At 46.2% G+C, this 21,738-nt stretch overlaps 1 protein-coding gene across 1 annotated transcript in view; it reads left to right on the top strand.

Moving 5' to 3' along the window:
- Positions 1-2,095: 2,095 nt before the first annotated feature.
- The window catches only part of LOC135401270 (SH3 and multiple ankyrin repeat domains protein 3-like), a 94,772-nt gene continuing 75,129 nt past the window's right edge, over positions 2,096-21,738 (top strand). The window contains exons 1-2 of the mRNA XM_064633555.1: positions 2,096-2,378; positions 15,532-15,605. The gene's annotated coding sequence lies outside the window, so the exon portion shown is untranslated. The remainder of the gene's footprint in view (positions 2,379-15,531; positions 15,606-21,738) is intronic.

The following is a 21,738-nucleotide window of genomic DNA, read 5'->3' as shown; positions in this document are numbered from 1 at the left end:
ATTGCGACGGTGAAGTATACAGGGTGTTTCACCTAAAGTGATAAAAAATTCTAACTGGCGACGTACTCGCCGGAGGATTGTGGGAATTTCGGCAATTACCTTCTGGAAGGTTTTGCCGCCATTTGAGAAGGCTTTGGACAATTTTTAATTGAGGGAAATTTATTTTTTCAATTGAACTTTGAAAATTGAAAAGCAAACCTCACTTTTTTTCTTACAGAAATATGAGGCACTCCACGGTTAAGCGCAGACCCAACAAGAACCATGCACAGTTCGCAACAGAAATAGTAAAAAAAAAAGAAAAAAATTGTGAAAATTCTGCTTTAGCCCCGCCTGCTCGATTGTCGTAAAGAAGAGCACACGGAAGGTGCGGGGAGAGGAGGAAGTGTTCCCGCCTCTAGTTTTACCTTGCTTTCCCTCGCTTTGACCTTGATGCTGGTGACAACTGTCTTATCACAAAAGGAACGAAACAACCATCTTATCACACATAAGACAAAACAAATGAAGGCTGGGACACTTACCCCTCTGGACGCACATTTCGCGCGCGCTTCTTTGCGAAAATCGAGCAGGCGGGGCTAAAGCGTAATTTTTACTATTTTTTTTTCGACTATTTCTCTTGCGATGCTGTGCATATAGGTTTTGTTGTGTCTGCGGTTATCCGTGAAGGACTTCATATTTCTGTAAAAAAGTGAGGGTCGCTGGGCAATTTTCAATGTTCGATTTAAAAAATAAATTTCCCGCAAATTTCTGTCCAAGGCCTTCCTTAGTGGTGGCAAAAGTATCCTCCGGCGAGTACGTCGCCAATTAGAATTTTTTATCACTTTATGTGAAACACTGTGTATGTACAAAAATGGCAAATGATTGCCTACTGAAAACCAAATGTGTTTATATTGAGTCTATAGAAACTCTGTAGAAAATCAGCCCCTCATGAGTTTTCTCTTTCTGCAACGTGCGACAGCATATGGCAGCGTGAGACAAATCCTTGGTACACGATGCCCTTGAGCGCGCGGCGCGCGCGCGGAGACAGACAGACAGAAAAAGAAACATTTTTATATCTAATTTCGCTTGCTGTGCCTTGTTCAGTCTTGTTGACTGCGGGCTCTTCCACTGTGAGGACTGCGACTTTGTTTCTGAAGTGACACATGCGCGTGACGAGGTCGACACATATCTAGATGAATATTTATTCTTCTCAGGAACGTCAGCCATTGCAGTATCGCCGAATGGCACAAAGACGTTGTCACAATAACGCGTGTATCGCAAGGCACGTTGCACCCTGGTCCAGGCTGCTTGACGTGCTGTCGTGCCGTCATGCTAGGGGTACCGTCGCCTCTAACTGCAACTTTTGACTGATAATGCTGGTGATGCGCTGGTACGGAGATATGTTGATATATACATGACAATTCGCTTTACTCTTTCGTCAAACAGATAAAGCGGTCGTTTCGCATTTATTTATGCAGCGGTAGGGCATATTAGGCTATACCTCCAAGGCAGCTTGCAAGCAGCACTGAATGCCATCTCGCACCAGTCGCTTTTAACGTCTTATTTAGGGTGTCAGTGTGTAATTCTACTTTTCATTGCAACGTACGTTTCAACTAGTTAACAGGAAGGTAAAGCGTGTATAACTGAGAAAAAGGTGTTCCCTGTTTGTCAGGACATCGTAAAGGCAATAACGATGCCTATACATACCCATCACATTACATCCAACACACTCACTCACACGTACACACACACAAAGAAAAAAACATAGCAGCAAGCAGAAGCGCTTTATATAAAGAAACTACAGATTAACAAATATCCGAGTTTCCCTCTCTCCTGTCTGAAACGTCCCTTCAGTATTGAGCAAAAATTCCCCGGACGACTTCTGTTGCCAATCTACATCCTACAATGGATGCCACGACACAGTCGGAATGCGCACCAATTCCTCGAACCGGTCATCACAATGCAACCACCACCAGTGACTTTCCCGCGTCTCCATCCCCCATACCATCCCCCTATCGAGAACAATGAGCGCGTCCCTGTCTTCATCCGGTTGCCATGGCGACGTCCCAGCCTCCCCCATCCCGGGAATCAATGTCCCGCTCCCTCCTGCCAACGCCAACATGGCGACGGCTAGGGTTTAAACCACTGCTCGATCCGTTGTGTTTTTGTGACATTGAACGGGGGTAGCTTGGTGTACTGCGTGTTTGTGTCTTCCGTGCTCCCATGTGCATCAAGTGGACGTTGCCCATCTCCAGGATCTGAGGTTGTGGTGGCCCCGGGCGGCCGGGGTTCGATGACCCGATGCCGCTTGTGGGCCTCACGGCTGGCGTGAGGGTCATCCCTTGTCTATAGGACTAGCGATCTCCTTCGTTGTGCGACTTGCACGGTTTTAGCGGTTCCAGGTGAGACCTGCCTCTGTTTTAACTGCGGCACGCAATAACACCGTCTGCAGGTTCGACTGTCTAACCGGGGAGTTGTTAACGCAAGTTTTCTTTCGTGAGTAGTACGGGTTAGTTTTACCGAGCACGCTGGATGTTATTTGGAACAGGATGAAACACTCGTAAAAGGACAACGGTTCGGATGGAGACAACCTGATGTTCAACTGGAACGTGACGGAAAATCCTGGTTATACGGGTGCCTTCTTGCAGAAGCGTGACAACAATTTAAAAAATGCATGCCACTGTGGACAAGCGAGGACCTGCAACGCTGAATGCAATTAAGCGTTCCCGATACTGCAGGGGCACGTGAAGCATTCTTTAGCGCGTCTTCAGAGACACTCTTCAGCGAAATGCTCCGATAAAAATGCTTTGAGTAAGCAAAGCTGCTTGACGGCGGCTATATCATGCATACGCTCCACGAAGCTTTGGTTTAAAAGCTGTCACGTGTGAGGATCTTCTTTTCGCATACCGGGACGGTAATATGCTATAAATTTCCCACCATTCTGCTCGTTGGGTTTTCCTCCGCCGACCCCGAAAATGGAAAATGGCTTCGGGCACCGCGTGTCTCCGTTTATGGCTTTGACGCGAATTTGAACGCAGTCGGTGGGTTTTCAATCGTCATAGCTGTCGGGTAATGGCTGGCTCGGGGGCAGCGACGCCGCCGATTTGTATTCTAATTCAGGGAGTTCTATTCATGGATGGGGAAGTTGGGAAGATAATGACGTGGATGTCTTCATTGAAAAGCGGTACACTGATCTCCGCTGCTGACTTCGATGGGAAAAATAGAGGGAATGGGTCTGTAAGAGATCAACACGTCAAGAAAACATGAGCTCCACTTCTGGTAATTAATGAAATAAACCGATGAGCGTTATTCTCGATTGTTTGTGAAAGGACGGTGTATTCTTTATTGTTTTCATGGGTTGCTTACGTGCTCTGTGAACTGTCTGCGTTCTACGCTGTGGCCTGTGCACTGTGATGGGCTTTGAGTACTTTGTTTTCAGAGGATACTTCAGCTCAACAAAATCATAAAGCTCTCAATGCATGACACTATAAACGAACACTGATATCAAGCGTCCTCTTAAAAAAAAAAATTGTTCATCGGTGAGAAATCAGAGCAGTATCATATGGGCATCATTCTGTGAAAGAAAGCTGCACAATTTTTTTTCCCACTAGGAGCGTGGATGCATGGTCGTCACAGATAGCAAGAGACGTTTTATGTTACACGTCTTATTATGAATGACAGCAAAAATCCCAGATACTGAGATAAAAAACGCACGCACGTACAAAAAATGTCCTAAACGCACATGAACGTTTATTACACAGACGACATCCTTGGTCTCTTGACGTTTTGCTGTCATGTATCCTGGTCACCAGCTCGCTTGCTTCTTAGCAGTTTCATGAGTTAATCAATTCAATTCTTATCATTTTGTTTCTTACATTATGCTGCCCTGGCTCCACGGGTTACCTAACTTGCTTATTTCTATCGCTTATCGTACCATTCACTTCGAAGTTACTCTGGAACCTCCATAACGTAACCAAGCTATTGATAACCGAAGTTTAATCGAGACAATCATTCATTTCATAACATGTCATTCACAGCGGTTGACACGAACGTTTGTCTCGTCTGTCCGTCCGTCTGTCCGTTCGAGCGTTTCCTCCCTTACCGGAGCAAAACACGGGACGCTGCCCTGATTTATCGCCAGCCGCGCAATTAACGGCGGCGACAAAACAACTGCTTCGTGCGAGGCGAAAAGATAAATTCGTGCTCCTTGCATTCGACATTTTCAATTAGTCGTGACATTGAAGCTCAGTGCCAGATGCGTAGCAGAGACAGGAACGAAAAAAGAAAGTATACCCCACCGATAACTGGATCTCGACGTAGCCGGCTTCAAGCGTACGTCGAGCGCAGTGTCTCGATATTGTGCAGGCGGCACTGTCAGACGGGATTATGAAAGCGAGACCTTTTGACTCGTTTTGGCTCTTGGAATTTCATTTTGACCCGCCAGTAGAGGTTTTCCTATTATGAATTCGCAGGCAAATAATTAATCCGGACATAAGAACAACCTGTAATCCGTGGATACATATTAATTACATATGGAAGAGAAGTATTATTTTTCTCTCAGTTGATGAAAATCGGTCCGACCAAATATGATTGCGTATATAGAGAATAGCGCGTTTATAACCAAACTTGAGTATTTGGCTTTCTGGTATAGTTCATTCTTATTTCTATCAAAAAGTAAACAGTTGATGAAATAACACCAGGAGTGGAAACGAAGATACACCTTCCGATTTCCTGTCGGAGGTGCTACCGTTACACTCCACTCTTAGAAATGAACTTCACAGCATTGCACTCTCCTGGCCAACCATCATCTGGAATGATATCGTTATCTGCCCTGATTTGTTGAAAACTGGAGGCGTATGCCTTTTTTTGTGACAATTATGGACAGCATAAGTGTCACAAAAAAAAGGCGTTCTCCTCCCGTTTGCAACAAATCAGGGCAGATAACGATATCATTCGAGATGATTGTTGGAAAGGAAGGCGCTGTGCGGTGAAGTTCATTTTTAAGAGTGTATATTTTAGCTACTATCTCATTAGTACATCAACCTTCCCTGAAATATCGAAGGACGTGCAATCACTACCTACGCATATTCTCTTAAATATTTCCCTTCCAGAATCACATTCGCATAGACGAAGGCATTCGACGTGGCCGGCGTCTTTCTCAAGTAACATAGTATAGCAGCCAAGGCCAATGAAACAGGGTAGGAACGAACAGAACACTTAGGCCTCACAACAACTTTCAGTAGAGAGAGTCTATCTCAGACGCTTCATTTTTTTTTTTTAAACCAAAAGAATCACAACGAACTGCCGTCTCGAGGTCTTGTTATTTGCTGCTCCCCGAAGCAGTCTTCTCCGCAGTATTTCTCATTATGTGGCAGAGCACGCTTCACAGGCGATGATGCGACGGCGAAGGCTTTTCGTTTACTCGTAGCCTTTTCTGCACAAGTAACGGAACACAATAAGCTTTGTATGTTCTGAGGCGCGAGTAATCTCCTTTTCTCGTTGCCGTGGACGCTGTCGTTTGCATCGCATTCAATTACTTCAGTATTCAGCGGCAGTATTTATAGTATAAAAACATATTTGTTCCATGCGAATGTTTTCTTCCTTTCTCGAGTAGGCGGGTTGTTTTACGTAAGCTTTCCGCTCAACACGCCAGCGCATTACTTCAAACGGTGTGGCACAGAAGACCGCTCTTGGAGTGGACCGCCATGTATTCGGTTTCATACTTGTGGAAGTTGATGATCGACGGAGTTCAGGATGAAAAGAAGGCGCGCTCTTAAAAGAAAACTTCACCACATAACACACTGAAAACCAATCGTTGCACATGGTGATACCGCTATTATTCCAGATCTGTGGAAAGCGCGGAACGAGCGCATTTTTTTTTTTTTTTTTTGTGTGTGTGACAATTATACCGTAAATGTATACGAGTAGTTTTATTTATGCTCCGCGCAACTCGAAAACACGACCTAATACATTATAACGACCATGTCATAATCGGCAACCCCTATGAGGAGCCCGTCCATACGACCCGCTAGGGGCGCTATTCATCGGTCCGCGAGATGTACATCATGATTGGACAATGGAAATTTGAATTTTGAACGCGCAGAAGCGGACGCACGACTACCGTAGCAGACGACAGTAACAGCTCCTATGAAAACGTGTATGATGATGATGATAATAGCTTAAGCATCTCTCGTGGGACAATCACCGTTTGTACAAAAACACTAAGGTAAGTTGAAGTACAAAGTATTGCAGAAGTTGAGGAAGCAATAACCGGACCGATGAGTGGCGCCACCGCTAGCTTCCAAATGCGGCGGTGGGAAGGGGTGCCTATGACATGGTCGTTATAATCTAGTAGTTTGTGGTCGAAACAAAGAACGACTTCGTCATGATATCGTCGCATGTTTCCATCACTTGGTTGTTCAATGAGCCTACGCTACCGTGCTACCGTGCGAATTGTTACGTAGAAGCCGTTGCAGTGCGGAGTATTTATTTCGTGACGAAGCTCCTCAATATATATGTTTGTATAGTGCAAGATAAAAGAAAGAAACAGAGAAAAGCCAAATAAGAAACGCAGGATAAACGTCCAAGGGGAAACAGAAGTCACCTTTTCTACCGGCGCTATAAACGTGCCTTGTTTCAAGCGATATAGGACTTCACTCTTTAAAAACATAGTTTGATGAATGTTACAATTGATGGTTTCTCGCTTATTACAGGGTTGTGTTTACAGGCATACGCTTCTCATTTTGCTATCACGAAGCCGCAACGGGACAATAAAGCGTTTCAACGACGCTCGGCGTTACCAACATCTGCTTCTCTTTATCACTGCGCTGCAATGTGTCTATTGTCATTCGATACAATCTTCGGAAGTAGCTAGCTAGTTACAAATAACCTGTAATCGTAACTAGTTACCACTTTTGGTTAAAGTGACTGTAAAGCGTTGTTTTGTCGAGGCTTCAAATGCCCAGGCATTTTTCCCTACAAGGAATTGTACAAATTGTGTCATCTCATGAGTCGGTCAGAATGGCATTAGACTTATATACCCTATGTATATCATCTCGAATTACATATCGTTGTCTCGCCTGATTTTTTTAAAAACACGAGGCGTACGCAGTTTTTGTGACAATTATGCGGGATATAATTGTAACAGAAAAAGCATACGCCTCCCGTTTTCAACACATCAGGGGAGAGAACGATATGTCGTTCGATTTGGTGGTTGGTTAGGAGGTGAAGTTACTGCCGTTCAGTTTAATGCATTAAGTTTGCCGTGTGGCTGTAGCATTTCAAAAAGAGTAACTGTAAGTGAGTTACTGTTTTTGCATGCTATCTGTTCTGTAACTTAGTTACTTTTTTTTTTCAGTACCGAGTTTACAGTTTTTCAGTTCCGAGTTTACAGGTCTGAGCTTACAGTTCAGTACAGAGTTTACAGTTTTTCAGTAACTTACCCACGACTGATTCGATATCACGGATTCGTGGCATCGCGTATTTCTGAATATGCTTTACGGTGTTCTCACAAACTTACATATATGTATACGTAGGCCCGTTTCCTTCCTTTCGCCCGTCTCAATTAAACGTCCATGCTTGTACACACGGCAGTAATTTTCGAACCAGTCGAAAGCGTGTCGGCGCTTCCTAATTCTCTCTGTCCGCTCACTTATCGGTATCTCACCTTCCCCCGCTTTCCTGGAGCCACAGCGGGAGGCAAAGCGTGTCTCTGGGTCACCGCACACAGCGTGCGATAAGATTTATTGCTGCGGAACGCCCATTTGCACGTTCACAGACGTTCTTGCTTCATAGCCCTCAGTCGCTCTTAACGACGACTTCTTTGCTCGGAGCAACTCAACAACACAAAATGGTCTCGGAAATAAAAGCGTTCGAACTTTCGTTTTTATTTCGTGCAAGAAGAAAGTCTCTCACTTGAGGTCAGTATGGAGAGGAGAGAGAGAGAGAAATCTACGAACGGTGAAAGTGCCAGAAGTGGCACGTAGTCGTTAATCAATATGAATAACGATAGAAGCAACAAAACCAGTCGTCCGACCGACGTGAAACAGTTCCGGACGTATATGTAAAATGACCTGGCGCGCACGTAATTTCAGCGTGCGCGATCGATCTTTTTCTAAAACTCTTCATTCATCATCTCACAATAAAGTTGTGGTTGTTTTTCTAAAATTCGTTCGTGGGCAGGAACAGGAATTCTATTTTAAGGCGACGTTGTCTGTACTCACTTTGGTACGACGTTTTAGCGCTCAAGTTGAAACGTTTCTTTCATCCCTATTTTGAACTCTTTTGCGTTTCACTCTCAAAACAGATCAACGTGGTGGCTGTGGTGGTGGTAGTGGTGATGGAACTGTTTGCGTAACCTGTCACGCTCAGGAGGGCAACGTCACGACTATATCGTAGAGCGGCATCGTGCGCCCTAGGCCGACTTCACAGGGAACTGTGCTGACATTTGTCTTAAAGCGTCACAGGAAAACACAGGAAAAAAATCCGCCAAACGGCACAGCCGGCGCCCGGATTCGAACCCGGGTCATCTCACAGAACTTCACAAGAAATCAAGTTGAAGGCCAACTATTGTACACATAGGATGATACCGTTAACACTCTTGACTTGTGGAGAGCGTGGGGCGTACGCCTTTTTGTGACAATTGACATAACTGCATAAGTATCACAAGTTTTCAACAAATCAGGAGAGAGAACGATGTCATTCGGGATAATGATTGGCTAGGAGGGCGTCATGCGGTGAAGCTCTGCTTTATGAACGCATGAACGTGGTGGTGCCAATGAACGAACTCGCTGTTGTCGGCCTCACAGAAGTGGGCAACGTCACGACTAACGCTCTGGGGGAATGTGCGTCCTGGGCCGACTTCCCAGGGAACTGTGCAGACATATGTCTGACTGCGTCTGAGGAAAACTCAGGAAAAACCCCAGACAGCACAGCCGGCACCGGGATTCGAACCCGGGTACCTCCCAGTCTCGACGTGTCATGGCCAGCGCGCTAACCACATCCACGCGAGCGTTCTTTGCAGTACAGTTTGTCGACCAGTAGAACTTCATCCAATCAGGATGTCCATTGTCCATCATGTTGACCTTGATATTGCACGTGACATACATCTCCTCTTCTCCCTTCACCCAAGAGCATCTGGAAGGCCAGTCGTGGAAAAGAGTCGGACAAATCCCTCGTCATGAACCCGTTGTCATCGCGACACCGCTGCACATCGTTTAACGACCCACTGCCCGTTATTTATGATGCCACATCTTTCCCCTCCCATTGTAAGCCACGACGGAATCACTCTTTTGTGTTTAATACTTGATAGTATACTTTCTTCGTCAGATGAGTCGTACAACTATCGCAGTTCCCTTCGCACGGCGATTCGTTTCATAGCTACCCAGCGTTGCCTCGGCGGACGCTGCGCTGAAGCAGTGCACAACTTTTTCTTTTTCTGTTACCCGTTCGCTCGGCGATCGATTGAGTCCTGCGTTCTTTCTGAAGTCTCCCCTGGTTGCATCTTCTTGGCCGCTCTGACGTTTCGTTAATCACATTTAGACGGTATTCGCCGGTGCTCTGATATTGCTCGTGGCTCTGGTCCAGGTTTCTCTGTAAGATTTCTCCTCGTATTTCCTTGAGATGTTTGGATCTTTATGTATGCACTACTGTGTTGCGTCTTGTCTCTAGTTACAGAAGCGCTGCTGTATTTAGCTTCAGTGCAGTCTCATTCTAGGACTATGTCATAGAAGTTCGGTTCGTCTTGTCCCTGTGGAAGTGTTATAACTGTACTTTAAAGAAAAAGAACTTCACCACATTGCACGCTCTGTGCCAACCATTGCTACGAATGATACAGCCTTAACACAGAACTTCACCGCATAGCACGCTCCCAGCCAACCATCATCCCCAGTGACATCGATATTTTCCCTGATTTGCTGGGAACGGGAGGCGTACGCCACTTTTGTGACAACTATGAACTGCATAAGTGTCACAAAAAAGGCGTACGCCTCCTGTTTTCAACAAATCAGGGCAGATAACGACATCGTTCGAGATGACGGTTGGCTATGAGCGCGCTGTGCGGTGAAGTTCATTTTTAAGAGTGTAGAGTTATCGCTTCTGATTCGAAGAGACAGGGAGGCGTACACCTTTTTGTGTCAATTATTATATATCCAAATTGACACAAAAAGACGTACGCCCCCACTTTCTCTTTCGAATCAGAAGCGCTAACCCTATCGTTCGTGGCAATGATTGGCGCAGAGCGTGCTATGCGGTGAAGATACCAGAAGTATTAGAGAGCGTTAGTATAGACTGTCGACGACGTGGCTTGCGAAATACCGTATCTACCACACCCAATCAACGGATAAGATTCTGAGTCGCGCACGCTGTCATTGGTTTCGGTATAGGTAATTTCACGGTGAATCTTATCCGTTGATTGGGTACGGTAGATGCGGTAACTCGGAAGCCTACGCTCTTAAAAATGAACTTCACCGCACAGCACGCTCCTAGCCAACCATAATCTCGGATGATATCGTTATCTGCCCTGATTTGTTGAAAACGGGAGGCGTACGCCTTTTTTGTGACAATTATGAACAGCATAAGTATCACAAAAAAGGCGTACGCCTGCCGTTTTCAACAAACCAGGGCAGATGACGTTATCATTCGAGATGATGGTTGGCTAAGGGCGTGCTGTGCGGTGAAGTACATTTCTAAGAGTGTACGTTAGCCGCGGTTACATGAACCTGACAGAAATGGGTCGAGTTGACTTATCGCTCCTCCTCACATCAATCCTCCCTAGAAGATTGGTTGACACGGTCTGATGGGAAAGGATGTGCTGAGATAAACCAACTCGACCCGCTTTTGCTGAGTTCATGTAAACGCGGCTGTTATCAACGCTCTATTAACACGTACTGATTAGGGAGTTTTAGTGAATCGTTTTCACTCAAACGGTTCGCGAATGGTTGTGACACGACCCAGTCAGATGATTACGTTCTGAGTCACTTCCCCTTCTCATTGGTCATCCGCGAAACCGTTCCGGAACCGGTTGAGGAAAAACGATTCATTAAAATTCGCTATTCTAACATCCGTTTTACCGCGTCTTATTTCTTGGCCAGGCCGACTCAAAGGCGATAAAAATCCGAATGATAAGATGTTTTTCGGAATGTCTTGTGTGCCATTTTGCTCCGGTTATGCTTTGCATGCATATACACTCTTAGAAATGAACTTCACCGCAGAGCACGCTCTTAGCCAACCATCAGCTCGAATGATATCGTTATCTGCCCTGATTTGTAGAAAACGGGAGGCGTACGCCTTTTTTTTGTGAAATTATGAACAGCGTAAGTGTCACAAAAAAAGGCGTACGCCTCTCGTTTTCAACAAATCAGGGCGGATGACGATATCATTCGAGATGACGGTTGGCTAGTAGCGTGCTATGCGGTGAAGTTCCTTTTTGAGAGTGTACGAGTAAAGAAACATTCTGCGAGGAGTGCGAATCGTTTGTTCTTAAAGCCTGAAACACACAATCCTGTATACATGGTTCTACATTTCAGGCCTTTTTCGCGCTTCCAAAGCAGAGGAAAACGATAGAAACTTTAATACCCGTCCACGAGCGACAGTAAAAGTTTCTGGTCGCGGGTCACTCCGTTAATGGAAGCGCCAACATATACGCGAGCGGATATTGCAGCCCGAAACGTTTACCTTCAGCCACAACGGGCCCGGCCGAATGGTCCCTTTGGAACTTATATGGCCTTCTAACGACCGTTTTCCCACAGCAATGTATGTGCGAGCTATTGATGCGTCATGATATCTTCATCTGGGACAATTATCAGTGATGCGCGGAAGATTGATGCGATGGCCATCCGCCCGCGCCCGGACCAGCGGTGGGGATAATTCCCGGATTCGGCACTTCCAGCACGGACCGCTGTTGCGGTACCACGAGCTTGAATCGACCACATGGAGTGAGATATGTTCTAAATTTTAGGTGCAGCGATTTGGTTCAGACGCATTCGAACTTGCTTTGGAGTAAAAGTCTGACTGTGCAGTTATTACTTTATATAATAGACAAGGAACAAGCAAGCTACGAAGCCACTTCTTATGCCGCGTCACTGTAACGATTTTTTTTCCCTTCTTGTATCGTCCCCTAAAAACCACATGTGTATTTTTCCTCCTACACTCTAAAAACAGAGCTTCACCGCATAGCACGTTCCTAGCCAACCATCACCCGGAATGACAGCGTTCTCTCCCTTTATTTGATGAACACGGTGGGCGTACGCCATTTTTGTGGCAATTAGGAACTGCATAATACCACAAAAATTGCGTACCCCCCCCTCCCCGTTTTCGGCAAATCGGGGGAAACAACGATGTCACTCGAGATGATGGTTGGCTAGGAGCGTGCTGTGTGATCAAGTTCACTTTTAAGCCAACAACGGCGAGCCTATCCTGCCATCACCCCCCCCTCACTTTTAAGAGTCCTCTAACACTTTGCTCTCCCCGACGAACTCATGCACGCTCTACGTCTCCACCGTTCATCCTCTATCCTCCATCCGTCTTTCATCCGGCTATAGTCATGACGACACCCACTTCCGTATGGCCAACAACGGCGAGCCGATCTTGCCATTACCCCCCCCCCCCCCCCACACACACACACACTTTTAAGAGTGTACAACTTGAAGAGTGCCTCACACCGACCAACGAAAATCGCCCTATCCTCAACATCGGGCACCACGCACCAGTAAATACAAGAACGAAAACACCAACATTCACCAAAAAATATTGTGACTACTATGCACGCGTTTTAACATGTAAAGATGGCGGAAACGTACGAAATATACGCGATGGTTCCCACTTGTGGTAAGCAGCTATACACCGACTATTCAATTTTCTCCACTAATGATGGCAGAATGTATAGGCCCACCTGAAAGAGCTTGCCTCTATATAGCTAAACACATCGTCGCTCCCTGTTTCCCCCTTATTAAGCAATGGTCCTCTATACGTGACTGTATAACAAATGAAACCGTGTGATGTCATAGAGCGATGATGTCACGGCAGGGGATCTAGGTGGGCGGAATGGGGTGACGTCATGTCCTTCCCCCTTCATGGGGGGATGCCACCCACTGGGGGACTCGAAAGAGCGAGCTTGGAATAGCGTATCGGATTACAAGCCTGTTAGGTGCTTTAAATCCTAGTGACCATTATTTAAAAGAGAGAAAATAAGAAGAAGAAAAAAAAGATGCGGAGGGCGGTTGCTGTTTTGAGTGTACCCCCAAAAAAGTGCGCACTTCAAACTACTCTGTGCTGTGAAGCAGGGAAACAGTCAGGGGGACTTAGAGGAAGGCATGGCCCTCTTCTATATATGCGGGGAATTCTGATCCCCTCGTAATTCGGAGGGGACCGGTGGGCTAATAACGCTCTTGCAACGTCAAAGTGTGAAAAATAAAGGAACGTAGAGCGCCGTGCTTTTTCATTACTCAGGAGAAAAAAAAAAGAATCAGAGAAAGAATCGAAAAACATACGCTGGAGAGGAACAGTACAGAAGAATATAGACTCCGTTCGAAATATCGGTAGCCGTCGACCCGGGATTCCCGCATCAGTCTACATTACCGATTCGCTGGCTTTTTCCACTTTTCGACGATATACGTCGGTGAAGTTTTTCTTTCTTTCTTTTTTTTTTTTCTGGCAGGTGGGATCTATCCTTTCCTCTTTTGAGTTTTTGAAAGCCCAGAACTTTGTGCGAAATTCAAACCCGAAGTTGCTAAAGAGTTCGGCAGAAAAGTGCGTTAGCGTACACACTTAAAAGTGAACTTCACCACATAGCACGCTCCTAGCCAACCATCATCCCGAATGACCACGTTCTCGCCCCTGATTTGTTGAAAACGAGAGGCGGAGCCTATCTTGTACCATACATAATGAGCACAAAATAGGCTCCGCCTCTCGTGCGGCTAGGAGCGTGCTATGTGGTGAAGTTCATTTTTAAGAGTGTACACTCTAAAAACAGAGCTTCACTTCATAGCACGCCGTGCGCCAACCATTGTCACGAATGATAGGATTATCGCTTCTAATTCGAGGAGAGAGAGAGAGAGGGGCGTACGCCGTTTTGTGACAATTTGGATATATGGTAATTGTCACGAAAAGGCGTACGCCTCCCTCTCTCCTCGAATCAAAAGCGATAACCCTACACTCTTAAAAATGAGTTTCACCACATAGCACGCTCCTAGCCAACCATCATTCCGAATGACAACGTTCTCGTCCCTGATTTGTTGAAAATATGGGGCGGAGCCTATTTTGTCACACTTATGCTGTTCATAATTGTCACAAAAAAGGCGTACGCCTCCCGTTTTCAGCAAACCAGGAAAGATAACGATATCATTCGAGATTATGGTTGGCTAGGAGCGTGCTATGCGGTGAAGTTCATTTCTAAGAGTGTACCATTCGCGGCAATGGTTGGGGCACAGCGTGCTATGCGGTGAAGTTCTGTTACACGCAGCTGCTGCGGTTCAAGTCACCGGAATAACTAAGGCCGTTTTGCTTACGGACTCCAGAAGTGCCCTCAACAACGTGATGAACCCCATGTGTGGTAGCATCCTAGCCCGATGTATATAAGGAAGTCGTGTGCCCCGCATAGACTAACCGGAGGTGAGCTTACGCTCCAATGGATCCCGTCTCGTGTCGACATCAGAGGCAACGAACGAGCGGACCAGCTAGCTTCCCCAGCACACCACAGCTGCAGCCCATCCTTACCAGTCCCGGCCGACACTGACAGGCACATGGTCGTCAAACGGCTAGTTGATGTGCGTCATCTTGGCATACAGGACATCATGCAGAATCACCGACCCTCTCTTCCCACGAAAGATCTTCCCCGTGGTATGCAGACAATGCTCCATCGATTACGCACGGGATCTGCGCTCACGAACTCGCAACTGTTCAAGATCGGCTCCAGGGAGGACTCCAGTTGTGGACACTGTAATCATCCGGAGACTATCGCGCATGTCCTGACAGAATGCCGTGCATGCCATACTATGCGGGAAACTCATCTTCCCCACGCCAGGCCTAGCATACTGACGGACGTCCTCTTCCCCGAATGTTCTTGTGCGGAACGACTTTCAAAAACTCGCGGCCTCGTGTGCTTTCTTCAAGAAACGGGCCTAGCTGAAAGACCACTCTAGTGCACCTCTCACCTACAGCGTGCCTCCGTCCCATCAGTATCGGTCATCCTGCCCTATGCATCACTTTGAAGTCCTCAACTCCCCCTCTCCCACTTTCCTTTTTTTTTTGGCTATAGTCGTGACGGTGCCCACTTGAGTGCAGCCAACAACGGAAAGCTACCTCGACCCCCCCCCCCCCCCTCTGTTTTTAGAGTGTAGGTCCATGTTACCTTGGAACTTCTGACGATGCCGCAGAAGCAATATTCATTTACGATATTTTTACGGGCGCGCCTTTACTAGCAATGAAGTAAAAGCTAAATGGCGTAATGTGGATAACACTTCCTAGAACAATACGTGCTGCGTCGATCTATATACATCTCTTCAAGGTATCTCTAACATGACGAAAAAAGAGAAAATTGTCGTTTTTCTTTCCTTGCAGGAAGGCTGGACGCCCCACCGGCGAAGCGAGTGCATCTGGCTGTGCGATGACCGCTCTCGACAGGCAGCCACACGGTGGGTCAGACAAACCTAACAGCTAGAAAGAACGTAGTATGTATTTCGTAGTCGATCACTGAAGCTTGCATCCTGTCATATACCTCTTCCGTAACGAAAGAAGAACAGTTTGCACATTTGGGGGATGGAAACTAACGGGCAAGAATGGGAAAAATCTAGCACTCGCAAGTGAATATGATAAGTGTTGAAACATTAAAATAATTTATTTTACTACGTACAAGCTTTCACGTATAGAGCCTACACTTCGACGGACCCCATTTATCTTTAAATATACTTATCTTATTTGCTGGATGCCTCCAAAGTTGCATGTCCTACTATATACACCTTTGGTAGGTTGGTTCAAGGGTTAAAAGGTAAAAAAAGGTAAAAAGGCAAAAGTTGAAAAGACGAAAATTAAGCTAATCGACATTTAAATTTTGTTGTATCCGTGTACGGAAACAATGACAGGAACAATGACAAAGGAAAAAAAAAAGGGGGTCTTCCGTTGAAATACTCATTTTTTTTTTCTTACAATTCAATTCTTCGCTCAAATAAGGACAGGCACCACGCTACTATAAACGTTTTCCCAAGCTAAGAAACGTGAAGGATCTTCTAGCATGCTTCGTCTATTCCTTCGCCTTGATTGTTTTACTGCAGCACATGTCAAGTATAGCTGTTTACAGCGGCTACGACCAGTTTTGGAAGCAGTATTACATATCCGCGCTCGGTGGTGGTGATGATGATAGGGCTTGCCGTTGTCGGCCTCACGTAGGTGGGCAACGTCACGACTGACGCCCTGGGGGAATATGCGTCCTGGGCCGACTTCTAAGGGATCCGTGCCGACATATGTCTGAAAGCGTCTGAGGAAAACCCAGGAAAAACCCCAGACAGCACAGCCGGCACCGGGATTCGAACCTGGGTACCTCCCAGTCTCGACGTGACATGGCCAGCACGCTAACCACTGAGCCACGGGAGCCATCGGCGCTCGGGCGCTTTGACTCTCGCCGTGGAAAGTGTGGCGTAACGACAAATGACAGCGTGACACGTAATAAACGTAGCAAGACATCACGCCGACGTGAAGCTGTCAAAAGAATCAGGAAGCATAAGAAACCGAAAAATGTTCCTGATGGAGGAACCAAGGGTCCCTTTCATGTAAACATTCTGGTTTCATGATTGAGTACAATCATTTACTGAAAAAAATCTGTCAACGAACTTTCGCTCTTGCTCTACAGCACCTCCAACGTTTAGAGACACTTTATGCCTCGGGGGTATTGCAGTGTAAAGCAATCTATGAACCTTCCGTCGCGTCTTTGGAGGACTGACGTGTAATCATTTTTCCTCCACGAGACAAGCATTCCCAATCAGAGTTGCATGTGCGTGAAACGTTCGCTGATGACCGTTACGTAACCTCCTATGCGACGCGCGTTCGACGAGCAATTACGAAAGCGAGGCCTAACAAACGAGTGCCTCGTGGAATTTACTTTTTTTTTTTCCATCACGCTCAGGAGGAAACGCTTTTATATTTTGACGCTGGGAAGAGAAAGTAAGAACGTTCCCTATGCTTTCGTCGGAAGCAAGTTTCGCTGACCTCGTTTCGCATATGCGTAATTAATCTCAGGTGAATGCGGAGGCAGGTTACCTCAATAGGCAGAATGGATGACATGATGGAATGTTGATGCAGTGGGATATGCCCCGGTTTTCTTAAAAACGCTTCTCTTTTTTTTTTTCTGTCCTGGACAGTCGAGAGGCTAAAGTAATTGCTGGTGTCAGGATAGTGTGGATAAAAACTTTACGTTACCTCTTCCCAATATTTTTTTTCTGTTCGATGTACTATATACGCCAGCTTGCGAATGAAGCTAGAAAGTGCACGGTGTTCACATACTTGTCTTCATGCACTTCAATGCGAATGTGGTCCATTAACGAAATGGTTCTTGGGTGCTGGCCAGCAAATCAGCTTATACCTGCCATGCGCACCCTTGTGCAATTTCTCGTCTCGACGGGCCTCTTGTTGTAGGAAAATTTAATACGACGTGGAACGGCCACATTGTGACGCTCTTTATTTTTACTGCATTGAGATTTCGCACGTGTACTCTTCTGCACTGTTGCTTTTGGTGCCAAGTCTTGTGGTGATTTTTTCATCCATTCCGTTTCCATTCCGTTTCAAATTGTATGAATTTGTGTAGTTTTCCTCTCTTTTCTAAATAACGTGTCCTGGAGTAGCCAGTCCCGAGTAGCTCGAGACTAACATCTCCATTTTTTCTTTTCAAAATCAATCAATCAATCAATCAACGAAGCGAACACGCCACCGACTGATCCACCGAGGACGGACAACGCTAAGGTTCCGGGTTTTACCGAAAAACACAGACAAGTGCACATTTTTTGCAATCATTCGGTTTAAACCGAAAAACACGGAGCTCAGATGAATGCCCGAGAAAAGATTAGAGGGAGTAATCGCTGCACACGTTCAATAAAAAATAAATAAATAAAAAGAAAGAGCTTTGCTTCAACGATTAATGTAACACCACTTCGTTGTGGAGCAATAAAATGTTCCTTTTGTGATTTTGTATTGGCTTTTAGCTTTAAGGCTGTTCTGAGACGCACAGTTTTGAAATTAGTTTGCGATTTATATTCGCCAATAACTGCACTGTAAACCATGTACACGCCGGAAAAACCACCGAAAAGTGCCGATTTCGTGCAAATAATTAAACATCGAAAAACATACACCGAATCCGCCCTAAAATAACAACCGAAAGCGCAGAACCCTGTAGCTACAACGTATGGAACAGCAGACACTCGACTGTACATGTATGCAAGCACATAAGCCTGCTTTTATACTGTTGACGTCGAAATACTGAAGATCCCTCGACGCTGAGGAACTGAACTATGCAACCGGTTATAACGCGGGGCTGAAAACGCGAAGCAGTGAAGCTAATATTCGAACGTTTATCATCAAAATGGGGTGGCTATTGTGACGAAGCCCTGCTTGCGATATCCCCATTGGCAGATGCCGTATCATTTCCTATGCACCCACAGCCATTCTGAAAGCTCGTCCCAGGTGGTCTATTTGAGGAACTCATCTCCGTTACACATCCCAGAGAGAAATAGATAAGAGGTGCCCTCACAAATGATTCTATCATCGCAGTCTGATAGAGATCACGCCGATTTTCCGCCGAGATTGTTATATGCGGAGGTGAAAGGTTCGGATTACGGTTGGGCGTTATAGAATAGATTGCCTTCGCTATACGGTTCTTAAATCGAAGCCTTTAATGCCCTGAGAGTAGTAACATCTTCGGTGAGCAGCGAGGTGGAGTGGCGACCGGCCGTTTGAAGGTTGCACTCTATGGTAGGTAATCGGCGTTAACTTAAATGCGTTAGATTAGGATAATGAAATGGCATTCAGATAGCGATATTAATGTGCTAGTCATCGTTAGTTTATCATTATGACTCAAACGTCGCCACACCAGCGCTAGACGAGCTTTTTTTGGTCCTGCGAGAGTGTGATGGGTTGGGTCATATGAACGCTTCCGTGTGTGTCGTCCTTCTATGTCCAGTTTTTGGTCCTGTTGGGATTGGATTGGATTGGATATGAAAGAAAAATATGGAGCGGTTAGTCCCGACCCAGTCAGGACTGGTTACTCCAAAACGTGTTTGTTTGCGGAACAAACGGTTCGTTTGTTTGCCTCTTCAGCAGTGCGTACACCCTAAGGGAACAATAAAAACAAAAGTCAACTGGGGAGTAATTACATATGCTAGTCTTCTCAATTGCAATTACTCCACATTTTAATCTTCTGACCCTGAAATTATTTCCCAGGGCTGCAAAGGGTCAGTAAGCGTCCATGTATTTAGTCCTGAAAGGGACTAAGGGCGGTGGCAGTGCATCTGCTCCCGAAAAGGATTAGTATTACTCTTTCCTTTTTTTTTTGTTATAGTGTAAGTGGGGAACATATCTACAATAGCTTAGGCTTCTTTTTACTTTTCAGTAATTATTGGGCATTCCTAGTAAAGGAAAGTCTGACGGAACGGCACAAAGGTAACATTCGCTGAGGCTGAGCTTATGTCTGTAACAGCGATAGTTAATCTCGTTTAGACGAACATGGTGACTTTTTTTTTTTTTTTTTTTGAGGGATACTCCCATTTCAAAACTGAATATTCTGCACACGCACCATACGGCACCAATATCCTTGCACGTGTCGCTGACCAAGTCTTCGTCGCAGAAAATCTTGCCCATCCAGCACCCGCCCCGCTGCTGTGGCCTCTCATCAGAGCCCTTCCTTCGTCCAGCCCGTAATAATCGATCGTTGCCAATCTTTCGGCCATGGCGACGAAAACGTGCCAGAAAAGGCAGCACCGCCAGCACGCTATGTATAGACAGCAACGTCCTCTCCAGCCACGGTCACGTGCTGCTCTGGGTCGACCAATTTGCCCAGGACGCAGGGTATCGAAGTTTGGACCTGTAACCTATGTTTCTTTCTGAGTGCAAGTGACACCACAGTTCCAGATGGACTGGGTTAAATATAGTCCTCCAGGGGATCCTCACATAGCTCGCGTCTCGCAATAATGCCTTTCTTGTGGAAACCTCGTGAGGTTTGGCACACTCTCGATTCTTACGGTTTGCCAGTCAAAAAATAATGTCTGGAGTTTATCGTCATATTCAGCAATGTAGTAAATCTACACTCTAAAAACGGAGGGGGTGGGGGGAGGTGTCGAGGTAGCTCTCCGTTGTTGGCCGCACTCAAGTGGGCATCGTCAGAACATCATTGAATAGCAGGCTCTGAGCCAATCATTGCCTGGAATGATAGGGTTATCGCTTCTAATTCGGAGAGAGAGGGGGGCGTACGCCTTTTTGTGTCAGTTATCATATATTCAAGTTAACACAAAAAGACGTATGCCTCACTCTCTATTCGAATAGAAAGCGATAAACCTATCATTCGTAGCAATGATTGGCGCGGAGCGTGCTATGCGGTGAAGTTACGTTGTTAGAGTGTATACAGCCAATAATATGTGCTAGGTACCACGGAGTACATGTACCATGTGGCGCTCATGAGTCGTAGTTGTTTACTTATATACACACACAAAACACACACACACACACACACACACACACAAAGAACAGAACTTCACCGCATAGCACGCTGTGCGCCAATTATTGCCACGAATGATAGTGTTATCGCTTCCGATCTGAAGGGAGAGAGGGATGTACGCCCCTTTTGTGTCAATTATCACATCTCCAAGTTGCTACAAAAAGGCGTACGCCCCCTCGCTCTTCGAGTCAGAAGCGGTAACCCTATCATTCGTGGCAGTGGTTATCGTTCAACGTGCTATGTCATGGAGTTCGCTTCTAGTTCGAAGACAGAGTGGGCGCACGCCTTTTTGTAGCAATTTGGATATATGATAATTCTCACGAAAAGGCGTACGTCCCCTCTCCTGTTTTTAGACTGCGTAATGGACAAGGGTACCGCAACTACTGCGGTGAAACACCTTACGTCATCGTCATCGCAAGTTCACTCTACAAACATAGGTGGTGGTGGTGACGAAGAACCGGCTTGCCGTTGTTGGCCTCACGTAGCATCACCGCGTAGCACGCTCCTAGCCAACCATCACCCCGAGCGACAACGTTCCCTCCCTTGATTTGATGAACACGGGGGGGGGGGGGCGCTATTTTTGTGGCAATTATGAACTATGAAAAAGAAAGAACGAAAACAAAGACGGATGGAGGGTGCAGGATGAAGGGTGGCGATGCGTAGAGGGTGCGTGAGTTCGTCGGGGAGTGCAATGTGTTAGAGGGGACGTTCGGCACCACCGGGCTGGAGGATGTCCGCTAGCGTGCCAGAGCTGGGGCGAGGGAGATGGGCTTCACGCGCAGAATGGTATGCTCGGCACTCTCGCAGGATGTGCTCGATTGTTTCAGGTTGTTGACAGTGACCACAGCAGGCGTCACCCCTATATAGCCGATCGTGAATAGTTGATTGTTGGTGAACGCATATCCAGTCCGGAGCCTATGGAGCATGGTCTGTATGCCTCGAGGAAGGTTTTTCATGGGAAGAAGGGGGCGATGATGGTACATGATGTCCCGTACCCCAGGGTGGTGCAGTTCAATAGCACGCTCTTAGCCAATCACCATCCCGAATGACATCGATCTGCCCCCTGATTGGTT

Source organism: Ornithodoros turicata, chromosome 7, assembly GCF_037126465.1.
Source record: "Ornithodoros turicata isolate Travis chromosome 7, ASM3712646v1, whole genome shotgun sequence".
NCBI lineage: Eukaryota > Metazoa > Arthropoda > Arachnida > Ixodida > Argasidae > Ornithodoros > Ornithodoros turicata.
This window is presented reverse-complemented; position numbering and strand designations above follow the sequence as displayed.